The following is a 16,201-nucleotide window of genomic DNA, read 5'->3' as shown; positions in this document are numbered from 1 at the left end:
CTTGTGGCTTTACTAGATATCTCGCATATATTTCTGTTCAGTTAATTTGCATCGTAATTTCATTTGCATTAATTGCAAATATATGCATGTGGAGATTTGCACCACAAAGAGTGAACAGATCATTTGTTTATGTGTAAATGTAGCACAGCAGTGCTTAAGAGAGACTTGTTTGCTTACTCATCCAGGAAAGAGCAGGGCTGGAGACAGCACTGGGTATTATTACATATCGATTTAAATCCTTTCTCTTTTCCTCTCTGTATTATCTGATCAGACACAGGCACAGTGATTGTCTCTCTCTCTCTCTCTCTCTCTCTCTCTCTCTCTCTCTCTCTCACTCTGTTGCCTACGTGAATTTCTATCTGTCTGGCTCCCTGCTCTTTTTCTGAATCCTCCTTTCGGTGCATTTTAGATCTCGGGTGCCCCGGGCCTTAACGCACCTCAGTCCCTCCACCTCCACCTCACCCCTCCCTTGTGCTAATGAGTCGGTGGCACTAACAGTGCAGGGGTACCTAGCCTGCTGATGAAATGTAAATGGGCAGTAATGAGCACAATCATAGCCACTTGAGGGGAAAACTGCCATAACCAAGCACGCTGTCCCATCTTTCCATCACTCCATTCCTGACGGACAAGCCCCAGTCCCAGGGAGGGCATGTGACTGACAGGGCCTGGTGCTTGTGCTGGTGGGACCCCAGTGGGCCTCTGGAGTGGCCCTTCACGAGTGACCGCAGGGACAAGGGTAGTGATGGTGGCGCGGGTCTCGCCGGCCGTTCTAAACCGGTCCATTAATTACACCAAACCCTTAGAGAAAATTAACAGGCAAATTTAATAACAGCGAGGAGGAGGTTTGTGTGTGTGGGGTGTATGTGTGAGTCAGGGATGGTATCCATACACAGTAGTGTTATTCACCCCCTGCTACTGTGAGGGAGGAATGCTCCAAGCTTATTGTCACTACTGACACTCATCAAAAGGCTTTTTGACACGTAAGGTCAGTGATTTAGGGCCCAACAACCAGTTTAGTGTGAGCAATAAATTCCAACACTGTAGGCAATGAATTGCCACATTTCATCCTAAGTCATTCCTTTCCTCCAATTACATATATCTATGATGATGTCTAAGTCTAAAATAAGTCTAAAATTATTATTAAAATAATTTTAAAATTATTATTATTATTATTATTGTTATTATTATTATTATTATATTGAAAACAGCTACTCAAGTCAAGGCTTAATTTTCATTCCATACATCATTAGCATGAGTCAGCTAATTACAAAAGAGAGAATTATTACATTTTTCAGCCGTGTTTCTTCCCCTCGTGCTATATTGCCGTGACACTTGTATCACACTTGTATATAGCAAACAAATAAATGCCCAACTGGTCACTGCTCTTATTAAAATGATTTTATTTCCAAAGATATCCTCAAAGATATGACAGTACAAACAAATAATAATGCAGCTGACACTCATTTGCTGTGGCACAGTGGTTAGCAGTTTGGACCTCGCAGCAAGAAGATTCCTGGTTTGAACCCTGGCTGCAGCTTCTCTGAGTGACGTTTGGATGTTCTCCCTGTGCCTGTGTGGGTTTCCTCTGGGTACTCCGGGTTCCCTCCACAGGCCTGTGACTTGCATGTTTGGTTAATTGATGATTATAAATTGGCCATGGATTTGAGGAAGATAAAGTATAGAGAATAAATTAAAATGTGGATTGTAGTCTAAAGTGCTGTAAGATGAAATTCTAAACAGTAATATTTTGGAATTTCAGGTAGCTTTTAGGCATTTTCACAGACTCAGCAATGTGCCTTTAGAATAGAATTGAAATATATGGAGAAATTTCAGGTTTAAAAATCTAAATAACTACTCGACAATCAGGTTTGAAAATTCTATGATTTCTAAAAAAACAGCCAGCATGAAACTAAATTTATAGCACTTTTATAAATAAAATACTACTTTTGTATCGCTATTGCTATGAAAATGCATCATTCTCAAAGTGCTTGTAGAGCTATTCCTTCAAAGCTTAGATGCATTTTTCAATGCAGTGCGAAGGTTTCAAAGCACAATCCATGCGCTAACGTCACTAAACAATATCAATGTGCTCTGGGAGATTTGCAAAAGGAAATTCAAGTTGTACCAGCAAGTGGAAATCCCAGGGTGCTCCCACTGCATTCAAATGTTGTGCTCTTCTCAGTGTACAGTATTTCACAGCTCTCGTCTCTCACATACTGTACTGTTCAAAGACACGTATGCTAATGCAGAAAGTAGTTGGACTAAAGCGGTGTTATTGCAGTGCAATTGATGAAACCATCAGCTCGGCATATATCAAACTCCTGTGTGCATGTAGATATGGAAAATAGAAGAAGTGAAGACTTTGGGGTTGCTGTGGCCCACTTCTTCTTCTTCTCCTCTGTATCCCCGCTTTCTCTGCAGTGCTGTCAGTCTCCCTGGGGTCGGATCAGTGCTGCTGCGATAGGTAGGCCGAGGCTATCAAAGTACATGTTTTAACTTTTTAAGACTTTGCAGGTTGGCTTTGTTCTCCTTTTCTCTCTGTTGTGTGGGCTCTCCTGGGCCCTGGGTTGGGAAGTCTCTCTGGGTGCTGGTGAGTGGCTTTGGGCTATTAAAAAAATGCAGGTTATCTACAGGGAAAAGTGGAGGAGCCTTTCAAATTGGAGTGAACACTCACAAGCAGAGTTTTGAGGGGAAGGCAGAGAGGGAGGTATTGGTTACAATGATGAGTATGCATGTGCTGTGTACAGCTGTGTACAGCTGTACACTGACGTTTCTAAGAGTGCGTGTAATGCAGTGGAATACCGCTGTGTCTTTACTGTCTTTTTACCGTTTCTGCACCTTGGCATGTTTTTCAAACCACAAGCCACCTCCCCGCTCTGTGAATGCTCACATAGATGAATTCACACAAAAATACACAGACACCAGCTTCATCACCTCCCCCCCACCATGTCCACACACACATCTGCTCCATCCACCACTACTACTACATCTCTAACCAAAAAAAAAAACAAAAAAAACCAAACCCCAGGCTCAAAGCCTTTGGGATGATTTGATTAGCAATGATATCTGAAAACGGCCTCATCGTGCTAACAAGATTAAGCTGAGGCCCTGTCTGTTTTCAGTGCTGGAAATTTGCTAGGTGATTAAAACTGGCTCTCTCTACTGGAACAAGAGCCTTAGCTGGCTAGTGGGACCGTTGCCAGGTAACAAGACATGACTGCTGTTTTGATGTTACTACACACGCAAAAGGCTAAAGCTACAGTGGGCTGGTAGGAGATAAAGTGGAAAAACACGTCTTTGGCCAGGCGATACAGGAAGCAGAGAGCAACACTCACCTAATGTGCATCGCCGCTAATCCAGAGATAAAGCACTGAAATGTTCCACAGTGAGGCTCTGCCCTGCGATCATCACGACACTCATAAAACCACCAATAAAAACCAAAAATGATTTTACTCATTAGCATTTTCCTTCTTATAAATGATCATTGATGGATGGTAACACTTTTGGGCTCCTTGACTGTATTTCACAAATAACAGACTCCACTTTTTAGCATTAACATGACAATATTTATTTGTTATTTACCATTTTAGTAATAGATGGGGTTGATAATATTAATTTGGATGAAATAAACCTGTGCCATTTTGCAACGATCAACCAACAGACTGCTAAACCCCAAAAATACGCCTGTGCTCTGACCACCAAAAACTGTCTTTGTAGTACTAGTAAGTATAAAATTTTAATAGTAAATATTAAATGAAACCACTGGAAGCATTTGAGCTTTAGCTGCTACTTCACCTCGCAGTAGTTTCAGTATATTATTCTATATGAACAGGAGTCAAGCTGCAGAATCTCCAACTTTCAGTTTACCATAGGAGGGGTATTAATTCTTCACTCCAACCCTGTATTTATTCAATTGGATTATGTATGCATGGAAGACCTAATGAGGGCTTAAAAATGCAATTATTGCTTAAGCAAAAAATGTGACTTTTTTGATAAATGCTTCTATTCCCTAATAAATGGAGAATCAACAGACTTAGGAAACTGCTTTATTCAGGGCTTGAAATTAGCCCATCAATCATTTGCAGAGTTTGTTAACTATTTCTATCCGTCTCGCTTCTTTTTCTTCTCCCCTTTTTCTTGCCCCATCCTCAGAGGTCTGACAATATGCAAAACAGAAGAAGAGAAAGGAGACAGGGAGAGAGAGGAAAGCATGAAGAAGCATGAGAATAAACTCAACGAAACTAAAAACAAAACAAAACAGTGAGAGAGTTATCTCAGTTGGGACAAAAACGAAACACTTATGTGTAGGGTATGATATCCCTTAATGACTGGACTATGATAATGAACTGTATTTATAATTTATAAGGTCTATAGGCACAGGTCAGTGGCGCAGTGTGAACAAGGTTAATCATAAGCAAGTGGGTTATGCGGTGCCATAAGGTCATCCTGATTTTTTTTTATGAGCGTATTGATTATGTTCTCAGAACAATGAATATCACATAGTGGCATATGTGTGTGTTATTGTATTGATTTCATGTGTTCTCATCCATATGTGGGCTGCAAATATAAAATTGACCCCAAATAAATGAACTATTATGCTATTCAAGAAAGTCATTCACTGGGTCAGAACTCATCAGTGGCAGAGGGCCAGTGTAAAATATAATATAAATAATATGAACATTGGGAAAGCTGCATAATGCAGCCCTCTAGCTTGACCCAGGATTATCATCTATTCAGTGCAGTCATAACATATTCCTTTCTTCATAGTAGTGTTAAACATAATGTTTGGTTGATGAGATGCATTATGACACAGTTTATCTGCTCATTAGATACTATAACTCTCCCGCCACTTGAATTGCCAAACTTTTCACTTGCAAGACAATTGAATTTTCTGCTTTTCCCCACCATTCACTGCTGTTTTTGCCTTTTGTCCTTCATATCAGATGCAGAATGCAAAACCAGGCTAAAAAACAAAATTTTCTTTTTCTTAAAGAACATTTCCTAAAATTGAAAAACTTAAATAAACACGCAAAAACTGATTTCATCTATGTTTTTGTGGTGTATATGAATTTTTACCAAGTCAAGCTGTGTTTCTTCTTTCCGTAATCGTGGTTAGTGGAGTGCTTTACACATCACCTAGCAAACAAAAGATCCCAGTTTGACACCAGGAGGAGACACGGGGCTCTAGGATGTTTTTTTTTTCATAAAGGGCATCTGGTGTAAAAATCTTCCAAAATATTCAACGTAGAGCTAATATGGTGAGCCACATTTCATACAAGCTGCAACATTTAGTATTCTGCATGTTTGTTATTTAGAAATAATGTAACGAGCAAGCTACTAATTTAACAACTGACAGCCACAGAACGGTTTTACATGTTTTCTAATGTAATATAATGCAGTCTCGGGTTTTACTACTGGATTACAACTTGAGGTAGACTTGTGGTTACATCCACAAAGGGGTCTCTTCATTCCAAACTACAGTAGTTGTAATGTGATATTTAGTCAAAGCAATCACATTTTAATGCAAGTTGTAGTTGTTTTAGTATCTTTTTCCAACATGCTCCAAAAAAAGCTTTTTCTAGAAGAAGAAGAAGGTGTAGTCAGTGTTCATAATTACTCTACTGTACTTAAGAGATTTTTCTTTGTGACTTTTTTTCTGTCTCTGTTTGGTTAAATTTAGGCATAAAATGTATGGCCTGGTTTATACAATAAGTTAAAAGACACATTTTAAAAGCTTTAGCCACAAATGAGGAAAACACAGAATCTTCTAACTGCATCCAGTGACAGCAAAGGACCTGTTGAACGGAATACCTTAAAATGTGATGCCTACAATAGAGAATACATTAAATATAAATTTCTCTCCTTAGCCCGTATTTCAAGCAAAACAAAAAGCTTTTTTTTTTGGATATACACCTTCATCTATTGCTTTGCCGCATCTTATGAAAAGCGGAGGTGTCGGATGCAGACATAACGTATCTCTATTTTGCACATCAACACTTATGTCAGTCAGCTAAGCTAAGCTTTTGTCTGTTGCCACATGCAATAATCCAAGGTAAGGAAGAGAGTCGAGGATATGTCTGCTGAGGAAAAACAATAAGGGCGTTCCGTTTCATTCCCTCAGCCAGTCTAAATGACTGGAAAGTGGTCCTTCTTGTCAGCGTTGATTGGGAAAATGTTGTGATAAGGGTGACACACAACACAAATCCCTGTACACACTGCTGTACATCAATTCAAACATAGGCGATGGGAATATTCAAAATATATTCATGGAATGTTCAGAGCTATTTCAGCAAGGGATCACACAATATTACCTCCATCCAGTGATAAGATAAGGTATTTTTCATATTTCCATGTATTTTCATTCATTTTCCCATTTTGGGGAAAGAGGAGGAGGAAGAGTTTTGCCTTAGGCAAGATTAATAAGCATTTAAAACGGTTTCACTGCTAACCGGCAAATCACAGTGTGTGTTTCAGAGTATTGTTCACTACTGAGTGGCCATGAATGACATAAATAGATTGTCCTGGTATACCCCACCAAGCTACTGGGAAACACAGAAAAATAAACCAAACACAAGGACAGCACCCAGTGAATTCTCACACAAACCTAAATGCAAATGCAATTTAAAACTTACGTTAGTTAAAAAAAAATCCAGCAGTGCTCATATTGCACTCCTTTTTCCATCTGAGCTGTAGTTAAATTAAATCTTCCCTTCTGGTGGTGTTTTCCTCAAAAGACAGATTTCGAAACACTTAACCCCTATTAGATACCAATTGACAAAGAAGCCTTAAATGATAGCTGCAGCCGTTGGCTAAGACCAAATCAGTGTCAATAACTGGCTGAAAGTAGTTTGCAGTTAGCCTTCCTGCATGAATAAAATATATACAAGAATGTGCCTTCTAGAGGAGGACAGATATATGCAACCTAAGAAAAAAGAAGACAAACACCTGTATACGAGTGCACATGTGTTCTGTGTGGATGAAAACTTGCAACAACTGTAAAGTGGTTTAATAGCTGATGTTCAAACAAGCAAGCGCTGCCACCATAATTGAAGCCCTCCCCAAATTGTGTTTTTATTTTGCTCCCCAGTTCTGAAATATAATCAGTTTGCCTAATTTTATTGCATTTCCTAATGATGCTCGCCCAGAGCAATTGTTCTGTGTGTTCCTTAGCAAACAGCGCGTGTCAGCTCACTGAGATTAATCTTGATTACTTTAGCCCTTGATGAAGTAGGCTACAATAATCCTTTAATTGGGGAATATTACCACATAGAGAAAAAAAATGGTGATAGATAGACTAGGAGATGGATGTTTGACTCCAAACTGCACTAATTGCAATGCTGTTTGGAGTGATTAACTTTGGATGGATCAGTGGCTGTGGCGGAAGGCAGAACATAAACAACAAATAGGGACCCACATCCATGACTGTAGTGTGCTGTAGCCATTGATGTTACGTCTTTGCTGTGCCACTGACTGACCTAACGACTGAGGTTTTATTATAAAGACAAACCCTATGCTTTGTAAAAGTCGGCATTCACCGAGAAGATTTCCAACAGATTCTCCAGATTATTTTTCTTTAATCCATTTTTCACTTTTCCAGTAAAGTGTTACTTGTTTCAGAGGGTGTACAAAAGACTTTAAACACTTCTCTGTTTCTATTTCCTAACTTCAATTTCTATATTTCATATAAAGAATGTTAAAAATTGTCATTATAAATCGTCTCTATTTTAAAGCCATGTTTTAAAACATATCGGTATAGAACGATGTCTCAATATATCTGTTAAAGACTGTCTTGTCCATTGTGCCTGAATTAGTTGCGAGCACCGCAGCTACTGTCTTCTCTCCTTCTCTCTCTCATAGCCTTAATGAGTCGAGAGGTTCTTGTCTGAATTAAACATGCTCCGTACTGGAGATAAAATTCAGGACTATCCCTCCAACCTCATTACCTGGACCTGCAGTATAATCAAGGCACAAAAATATGGGTCTAAGGCCTGTCACGTCAGTGCTTATGGAGACCACAGCACACACCCTGGGGGCAACACCCAAATCTGCCCATGCAGCTCTCCTGCTATTCTGCCCCATCTTCACTTGTGCAGTATTGTACGTGACATGGGTCAGTACATGCACGCACTGTACAATGAAAAGCATCGCATGCATGCCCACGCGTGCACACACACACACAGCCGTGCACCACACCACACTGAAGCTGTAGGAGAGACCCAATCTGCTTGGTTGGGACAGTTGTCTTGCGAGGTGTTGTACGCCGACTGGACATATGCTGACCCCTTCTGATTTTTTTTTCTTTTGTGCTGACCTCCTCATTGGTGCCTCTTTGTGTCACTAGTTTGTGCTGAGTGTTGTTAGAGGGGCGGTGGGGGTTGCTTATACTGCGTATGGAATAATCTTTGCTGTGCTTGTGTGTTTAATATGTGTGTGACAGAGGTGACAAACATAAACTGACCTTACGCAAACTCTTGTATACATACAGAGATATACACACATTTGTTAAGAACAAAAACATGTATATACAACTCCCCTATTTAATGAATAAACTGTTTCTGGCACAACAAAGCTCACAGCAGTGCTTGTGCCCTGCTAAATCCCTCTGACTGACACCTGACAGATGTGTCTGGCTAGAGTTAAAGGTAAACACATACACACACTCACACCTCCACAGAGCTTCTCACCTGCTTACACCAGGTGACCCGGAGAGGAGAAACTGGCGTTGGTGAAGGGGGTATAAGGACAACAGCCTAAGTGTGTGGACATTGGTTCTGTCTTTAGAAGGTGTGAATTTGTCATTGTGGAACATCACACACACACAGGAACAACACTCGCACAGTGAGTACAAGCAGGCAGGTTTCTTACAAGGAAAAACAGGTAATAAATACAGATATGTCCTATAGAAGTGCCCATCTTCATTTACACAGACGTACACGCACGCAAACTAAAAGAGCCACAGTCCTTGGATGGGACTAGGAGGTCATCTACAGTCTACTGTTCAGCATGCCACATTTAATCCTGCTGCAGTGTGGTTGTGCATGTCAAAAAGGCCTTTCTTTCAGGAGACTGACAAGATGCAGAAGGATCAGTCACGCTGTACTTGAAAGATAACGTCACCAGAATCTGTTACGACATATTGAGGGGAGAGAAAAAAAATAAATGACACATTCCACAAAAGCCAGGCTTAAAACAGGAGCGCTATAGTTATTTGGTGAAATTAATGTATGGCGACAACAAGTACAAAAAAAATCAATACAATTTTTTATGACATCTCCATTTCCTCTGGCCAGCATGTGATACTATTCAAATAGAAGGAGTGATGATAAGGTTTGGCCAAGGCTTCTATTATAAGGAGGGGTGGGGTGGGGGGTGGAAGGCACGGATGATAGAGGACCCCCAGATAGCTCGCTTGAGGCTGTCTGCAGTGCCATAAGCTGTTGTTTTATTTCTCATTTTGTGGATATAATCAGAAAAACAAATACAGTATGTAGTTGGCAGGGAGGTATAAGGGTTCTCCCCATCTCTGGAATCATAAAGCCCATGATCTACATACTGTATGCCACAAAATGAATTACCGAGAAATGTGTCATCTTGGATCCCTACATAAGAAAATGGCCAAAGGTTAAATCTGTATTGTTCCAAGTGTGCTAGCTGTGATGTCTCTGTTGCAATAAATTCTTCATATACTGGAATTCAGAATGCAGTAATGCGACGTGAAGATGTATATATTTGACGCAATAACGGAAAATCATAAAATCACAAAAACGTTATGCGCTAATATTTTGGTTTGGGAATCTAATCAGTATGACCCTCCCGGGTGAATGTGTGTCATTTACTGAATGACACATTTCCTTCATCTGCAAGTAAGCACTAGGTGTTCATTTATTAATTTTTGTTTATGAGTGTGGCTTTTTGATTGCTTTCGAGTTAATTTCTTCATAATCTTTTGGCATTACCACGTGGAAAGTCCAACGACGGCTTTAGCACAGGAATTTATGACAGTTGACAGTCACTCTTGGTTGGCTCATTAAAGCTTAGCAAGGCAAGCACAAACACACACAAACACGCATAGACACTGAAGGAGAGCCAACTGTACACTAAATAAACCTGCTTGTCATAATAATGATGAGAGCCGACTCCATTATGTTCTTTTGAGTTTATTTCTCTGATTTACCGCAGTCGAAGCGATGCGTGCCTGGGACGGTCTCCAAGGTTGCTGTCAGGGGGAATTTAATGTCCTTGGCTTTAGCGTCTTTCCGGGAGCCTGTCACATCGGCTCAGCACTGACTGGCATACCAGACCATACCAGACCTCTGGCATTGTGAATATTAATAGAATATTGATACCTCCAAAACACTGTGGTGGGATGTTTCTGTGTCTTCCCCTCTTCTCTCCTTCTGCAGGACCTTAATCCACCTCTTTCGTCCCATTCCCCTCTCCGAATGCTCGTGCTTCAGCTTTTTTCCTGTTTTTTTTCATAATTCTGATGTTATGCAAAACCCACTTAATTAGTGTTTATACCTCCTGTCTTTGTTTAATCATTCATCAACATCAAACATCAACTTCATTGCTTTAATTATCAGTAGAACCGTTTTTTTTATGATCTGTGGGCTTACTAGCAGAAAAGCTAAGCAGTGGAATCAAACTGCACACACACACAGGTATACTTATAGTACATGCACACTACAGTTCCTGTCACTGCTGTTGCATAAGACACACTATACATGTGCCTTCATGTGGACATTTTTAAAAACAATGACTCAGCCATGAAAAACTGGGAGTTCATCCAACTATCTTTATTCATGTTTCCACCACGGTTACACCAACCAGTACTGGCATGAATCCACAAGTCCTTTAAATTTTCCAACACTGTTACTTAAATCACGCCGGTATCCTTTCCCAGGCTTCTTTTCGAATGTCGTAAAGTGGTAGAATTTTCCTGTTCTGTCACCTATACGCCTTACACTGTGATGGCAAAGTCATATTGAATTTAGAGCTTGATGTAACAAACAATTCAGTAACATTACTTTTAAAAATTACAACTTCACATTGCAAGATTTTCGCCATTAAAAGGGTTGCTACCTTTTTATAACAGTGCTGTTTTGTAAGAAAAATAACTTGTGGGAGGCCTCGGGCTATTATAACATCTGTTATACATTTTCTTTCACATCTTACAGACTGCTTGAAATACACTTAGTCATCTTTTGCTAAAAGGAGAACATATACACTAACTAACAGTACAGTCGGTGTACTTTCACTAATATGAACAAGGCAGTATTCATTTTAATGCAAGCAGTCAAGTGCTATAGTGGTCTAGTAGTTAGTACTGTTGTCTAATTTTTGTACTTTTAAGTGATATTATTACATAAAATTGAATTAAATGTTTAGTAAACCATGTAAATGTTCTACCTATATTAGCACAAAGTGTTCATGTTTCATCAGACGGATAAAATCGGTGTTTTAACTTTTAGCTTTAACTTTTGTTAGCAGATAAAAATTACTGTACATCCAAAAAGTAGCTTCTTTAGAATTTCTCAAGTAAAGTTAATGCTGCAGGAGCCTGTCTGAAAACATATCAAACAAGAGCAGTCTTTAAATTAATAACATTACTATAGTAGTATCTAACAATGTCACTTTAAAAGTGTTTAGTATGTTCTTTTAAATTTGATGGGTATTGTTGGTTTTGCATTCAAGGAGAAACATTTCAATTTTTGCAGAAGAATTTTAACTATTTAATAACTAACTTAATCAGAATCAGAATCAGAATCAGAAACTTTATTGTCATTGTCATGAGAACAACGAAATTAAGAATGGTCCCCGATCATTGCATCATCCCTAGCAATATCAAAATATAAATAAAACAATAAAATTCAATAAATAAAATAGATAGAATACTTAAAATACTAATAAGATATAACAGTAAAACATTCACATACATTCCCACACACATGCTTCAGACCGTGCATAGATTAACACAAGAGTGGCGTGATGGACATTTTTTTGTAGTATTCAGATGTGTTATTGCAGTTGGATAACAGCTGTGTTTGAGTCTATTAGTCCTTGCTCTGATTGCCCTGTACCGTCTGCCTGAGGGCAACAGTTCGAACAGGGAGTGGCCAGGATGTGAGGTGTCTTTTATGATGTTTTGGGCCTTTAATGATTTAAAAAAGTGTTTCTAACCTAACTTACTTTTACAAACACAAAAGATATTTATAGATGTTAGGATATTACCAGACTAAATGATAGAGCTTACTCAAATAAAATAATAAGATCATGTGGAGAATTATTTAAAAGCAACATAGCAAAAAGCATGACATTTATATCTGTATGTTCTAATGTAATATAATAAAGTATGACATCAATACAAACAGGATAATTGCATGTCTGTTACTATTACCCTCACTATGACATCCATGTTACAATCTTGTATTCTAGATAGCATGAATTTTTTTATCAGTGCACTTGAAGCTAAAAGTGACGTGAGTTTAAATTCACAGAAACTAACTTTGGGTAGCAGAAGAAAATTACTACACATCCAAAAAGTAACTTCCTTATCATAAAATCAGTTTTGTCCTTGAGAAATTCTGCAGAAGTTAACTAACCCTCCATTTCCTCCACTGGCACAGACAGAATCCTAATGAGCGTGTGCAGAGTCAGTGTAATCACTCTAGATTGTTTCAGGATTGAGGAAATGAGTTCATGAATTTCCTCTCTTCTACCTACTTTTGCAGTAACATTGAAAACTCTTGCTGGTTGTATTGTCCAGAGGATGTACGGCCCACCTTACTGTACCTTACTGCACAACAAGGTAATATTAGCTAATAGACCACATAACCAGCACAATGAGGAATTTAGATAAAAGCTTACACAAGAACCTTAACATTAAGTTAAAGCCAGTCATAATACCGGTGCCTCGTTAAAGCTTGTCCTAAAAAAGGTACAATTTTAACAGTACTGCTCATTTGAATAAGTAACTTAATAACCAATTACATGGATTGCAAAAACCCCACAACCACGCACACATACACATCGCAACTTTGAAAACATTGCTGTCACAAAGAACATAACTTTATTGTATTGCCTTCGTATAATATTGAATCACATGATGAATTGTAATAGGCTCCATTTCATCACAAGGGGCATTGATTTTGATGTAAACATAATTATCAAAGAGCATCAGACTAAATTGGCCTGACAAGATAGAGAGTTCATTATCAGCCAAAACACTTGGTTGCGTGTTACTCTAATTAATTTTCTATAATGAACCCAATGTTTTTGTTAAGCTCGGAAATACCTCAATGACACTTTGTTTACTGAGAGACCTCATACAGCTCCAGCTCCACTGGGTTTTTGGAGTGGAGGCTCGTGTTGGGTTACATACTGCAGAGGCCTGGTGCATGCTCATGTTTTGTCAGCAACTCTGAACATACAAATTAATAAGAGTTAGAAAACGTGACAAGACAAGGTTCACTTCTTGCTTTCACTTCAACATGATGGAAGGTGAAGCCTTTATTTCAGGTGCGATATTCACTCAAAGCAGTTAATAACATTACAACGTTCCTTCCCTTTGGTCATATCAGCATTGTCCCCTCTCTGCATGCAATCGCCATACCAGGCGGTGTTGGCATCAGAAACTATTTTCAATAATTGATTCTGCACCCTAATTGAACAGCAAGACTGAACGACATAGCTCATTACTTTACTCATTAGTTAATTATCGGAGAAGTAGGACAAGTCAATAAAAGTGAAGGCAGTAAATTCCGATACTAATTAGCCGAGCTTCCTTCGAGACATATTTAAAGGCAGATTAGTTACCTGAATGTCCCGCGACGGGATAGGTGGGGGCTAGTGGGCGTTGTGGGTAGAGGGAGGGGGAGGCTTAGACGGGGGATTCGGTTAAATCTTTCAAAAGTGACACATTGTAGGTAAAACTATGCAAGTGGCAAACTTTTCACCAACATGGGGATTCAAGGAAGGGTGAGTAAAGAGAGGTTAATAGCTACAGAAGAAATGACAAGAAGATCGTCTAAGTTATGGCTTTTGGTGGTTTTCTTTGTGGTGAGATTACCTTTGACATTTTAATTTATACTGCATCCATATTACCAATAATAAAAACATTAGTAATAATAGGAAAAACAAAGAGATATCCCTTAATTTAATATTACTTGAAATTTGAAGAATTTACAAAATAATGCTTTATGTGACTTGTCAGCAGTATCATCTGGGGCTGTGCCTTTGACATATTGCTCCAAATTGATTAATGAGGAGAATTGATTAAAACAATTTATTCCCTTTCATTATGAGGCTCTCCGCCTCTATTTGTTTCCCTGGCTAACGCTGCCAATAATAACCGTTTGACATATTGGGCCCTCTGTGAATAGCCTTGAATGGGTTCATGCACTCCTAACAGGGGGGCTTTGCAACAGTGTAGCGCAGATGCGCTGTCAGCCAATCAAAAGGCAGGAAAAAGGGCCGGGGCGAAGCAAGCGCTAGCGTCTTTTTCACATGCAAATGCTACAATGTGATAATAAACACCTGACATGGAGCATGACTGAATTATCCTGCCTGTTTAATCAAAGGCACTTCTTATTGTAACTCCCCAACCTCATGTTGCCCTTCTCTTTTTCTCACATTCCTCTTCCTCAGTAACATCATCACCTTCTCTGTGTTTTTTTTTTTTTGTTTGTTTTATTTGTTCATCACTCGGATTTCTCTTGTCCCTCTCTAAATTCTCTTCCTTCTTTCCTCTCACCTCACTTTCTCCCCTTCCCTCAAATCCACTTCCAAGCCAGTTAATCTCCCTCTCTGTCCGTCCCCTCCCTCCTTTCTGTCACTCAGCTGTTTTCACAGTCATACATTATCACTTTTTCTGTCAATTGGCTTTAACAGTGCTAAGTTTTGTGAAGAGGCGTCGGGGGGGCCCCCTTGGGGATGAGGAAATGACAGAAGGCGGCCTTTATTTACCTCTGTGGCCCCTACCGTGTCATCTGCTTAATCATGTGGCTAATCGACAACACTGTCTCCCCGCTCGCCCGCACCAGGACAATAGGGAACCTCATTCATATTTAATACAATGGAGTGTTTAAGTCATTGCACGCGTCTGAGGAGGAGGATATTGTGTTTCATTGTGAAGGGCTCCACAGGGACCTCCTCCCTGCCCACCCAGGCCTTCCTATCAGCCCTCCTCCTTCCAACGAGCATATGCTTGGCACTTCTGGTGTTAAGCAGGCAGGCCATGGCCAGTGCAGCTGGCTGGACGCAAGGACCTATAAAAGCTTTAATTCCCATGATTAATTCAAATGGTTAATTCTGCTTTATCATAGCGTACGAAAAAATAACTAAGACAAATATGTACTCCGCTGCAGAATGAATTACATAGAGGTGTGTTTAATTATGCAACGGGGCGTGTAATAGGGGTTCTTTTTCCCCGCACTAATCTTTTTTTTGCCACCTCCACTTTAGAGAGCACGATGCGAGATGCTGGGCACCATGTGCTGCCTCTGTTCTCTTTGTAAGAGGGATTTATCCGACAAAACAGATCACTGGGAGCTGGATCTGTTTAAGTGTCTGTTGCTGCTTAACCACTCTCCAAAACCACTTGAAATAGCATTTCAGTGGTCCAGTTTGGGTTTGGCAGAAATTATATAACGCCGCAAACAATTGATGGAAGCAATCAATATCTGGTTCCTCTCTCGCTGTCAAGCTTCCCTCTGCTCCCTCTCGTTGTCTGCTCTCCTCTCCGTTTCTTTAAAAGATTAACCAGGGTCATTAAGGACACAGAGAAGGTTCATTTCGTCATTATGAGCGGCAAATTAATCATGGAGGGATGCCGTTTAATGACACACTTCCCCGGACTGATTACTTGTGTTCTTGCTAATTACATTGGTTAACTACAGTGCACCTATGATGGTCCTTTTGGTATTTGGTCTCTCAAGTCCATGGGCCTCCTTAAAGACACAATCACATGCTTTATTTTCTCCTCCGAGCAAATTAAGGAGCATAAAAGAAACAGCTGTACAAGGCACAGTTCCCCCAACGAGCCCATTACTTGCACGTCTGCCTGTGCCAGGAACTTAACTGTGTCCTATAACCTTAAAATGAGGGTGCGCCACTCACCACAGTTTTACTGTCGCAGTGCTGCGGCAGTTTGCCTCCTCATCTCTCGCTTCTTGTCTAAATGAAAGGAGCACAAAAGCTCAGT

The sequence above is a fragment of the Copadichromis virginalis genome, linkage group LG9, assembly GCF_057382275.1.
Source record: "Copadichromis virginalis isolate Kocher_CV1m ecotype Utaka linkage group LG9, C_Virginalis_male_GT1.1, whole genome shotgun sequence".
In the NCBI taxonomy this organism is placed as follows: domain Eukaryota; kingdom Metazoa; phylum Chordata; class Actinopteri; order Cichliformes; family Cichlidae; genus Copadichromis; species Copadichromis virginalis.
The sequence above is the reverse complement of the archived record's forward strand: the minus strand, read 5'-3'. Positions refer to the sequence as shown.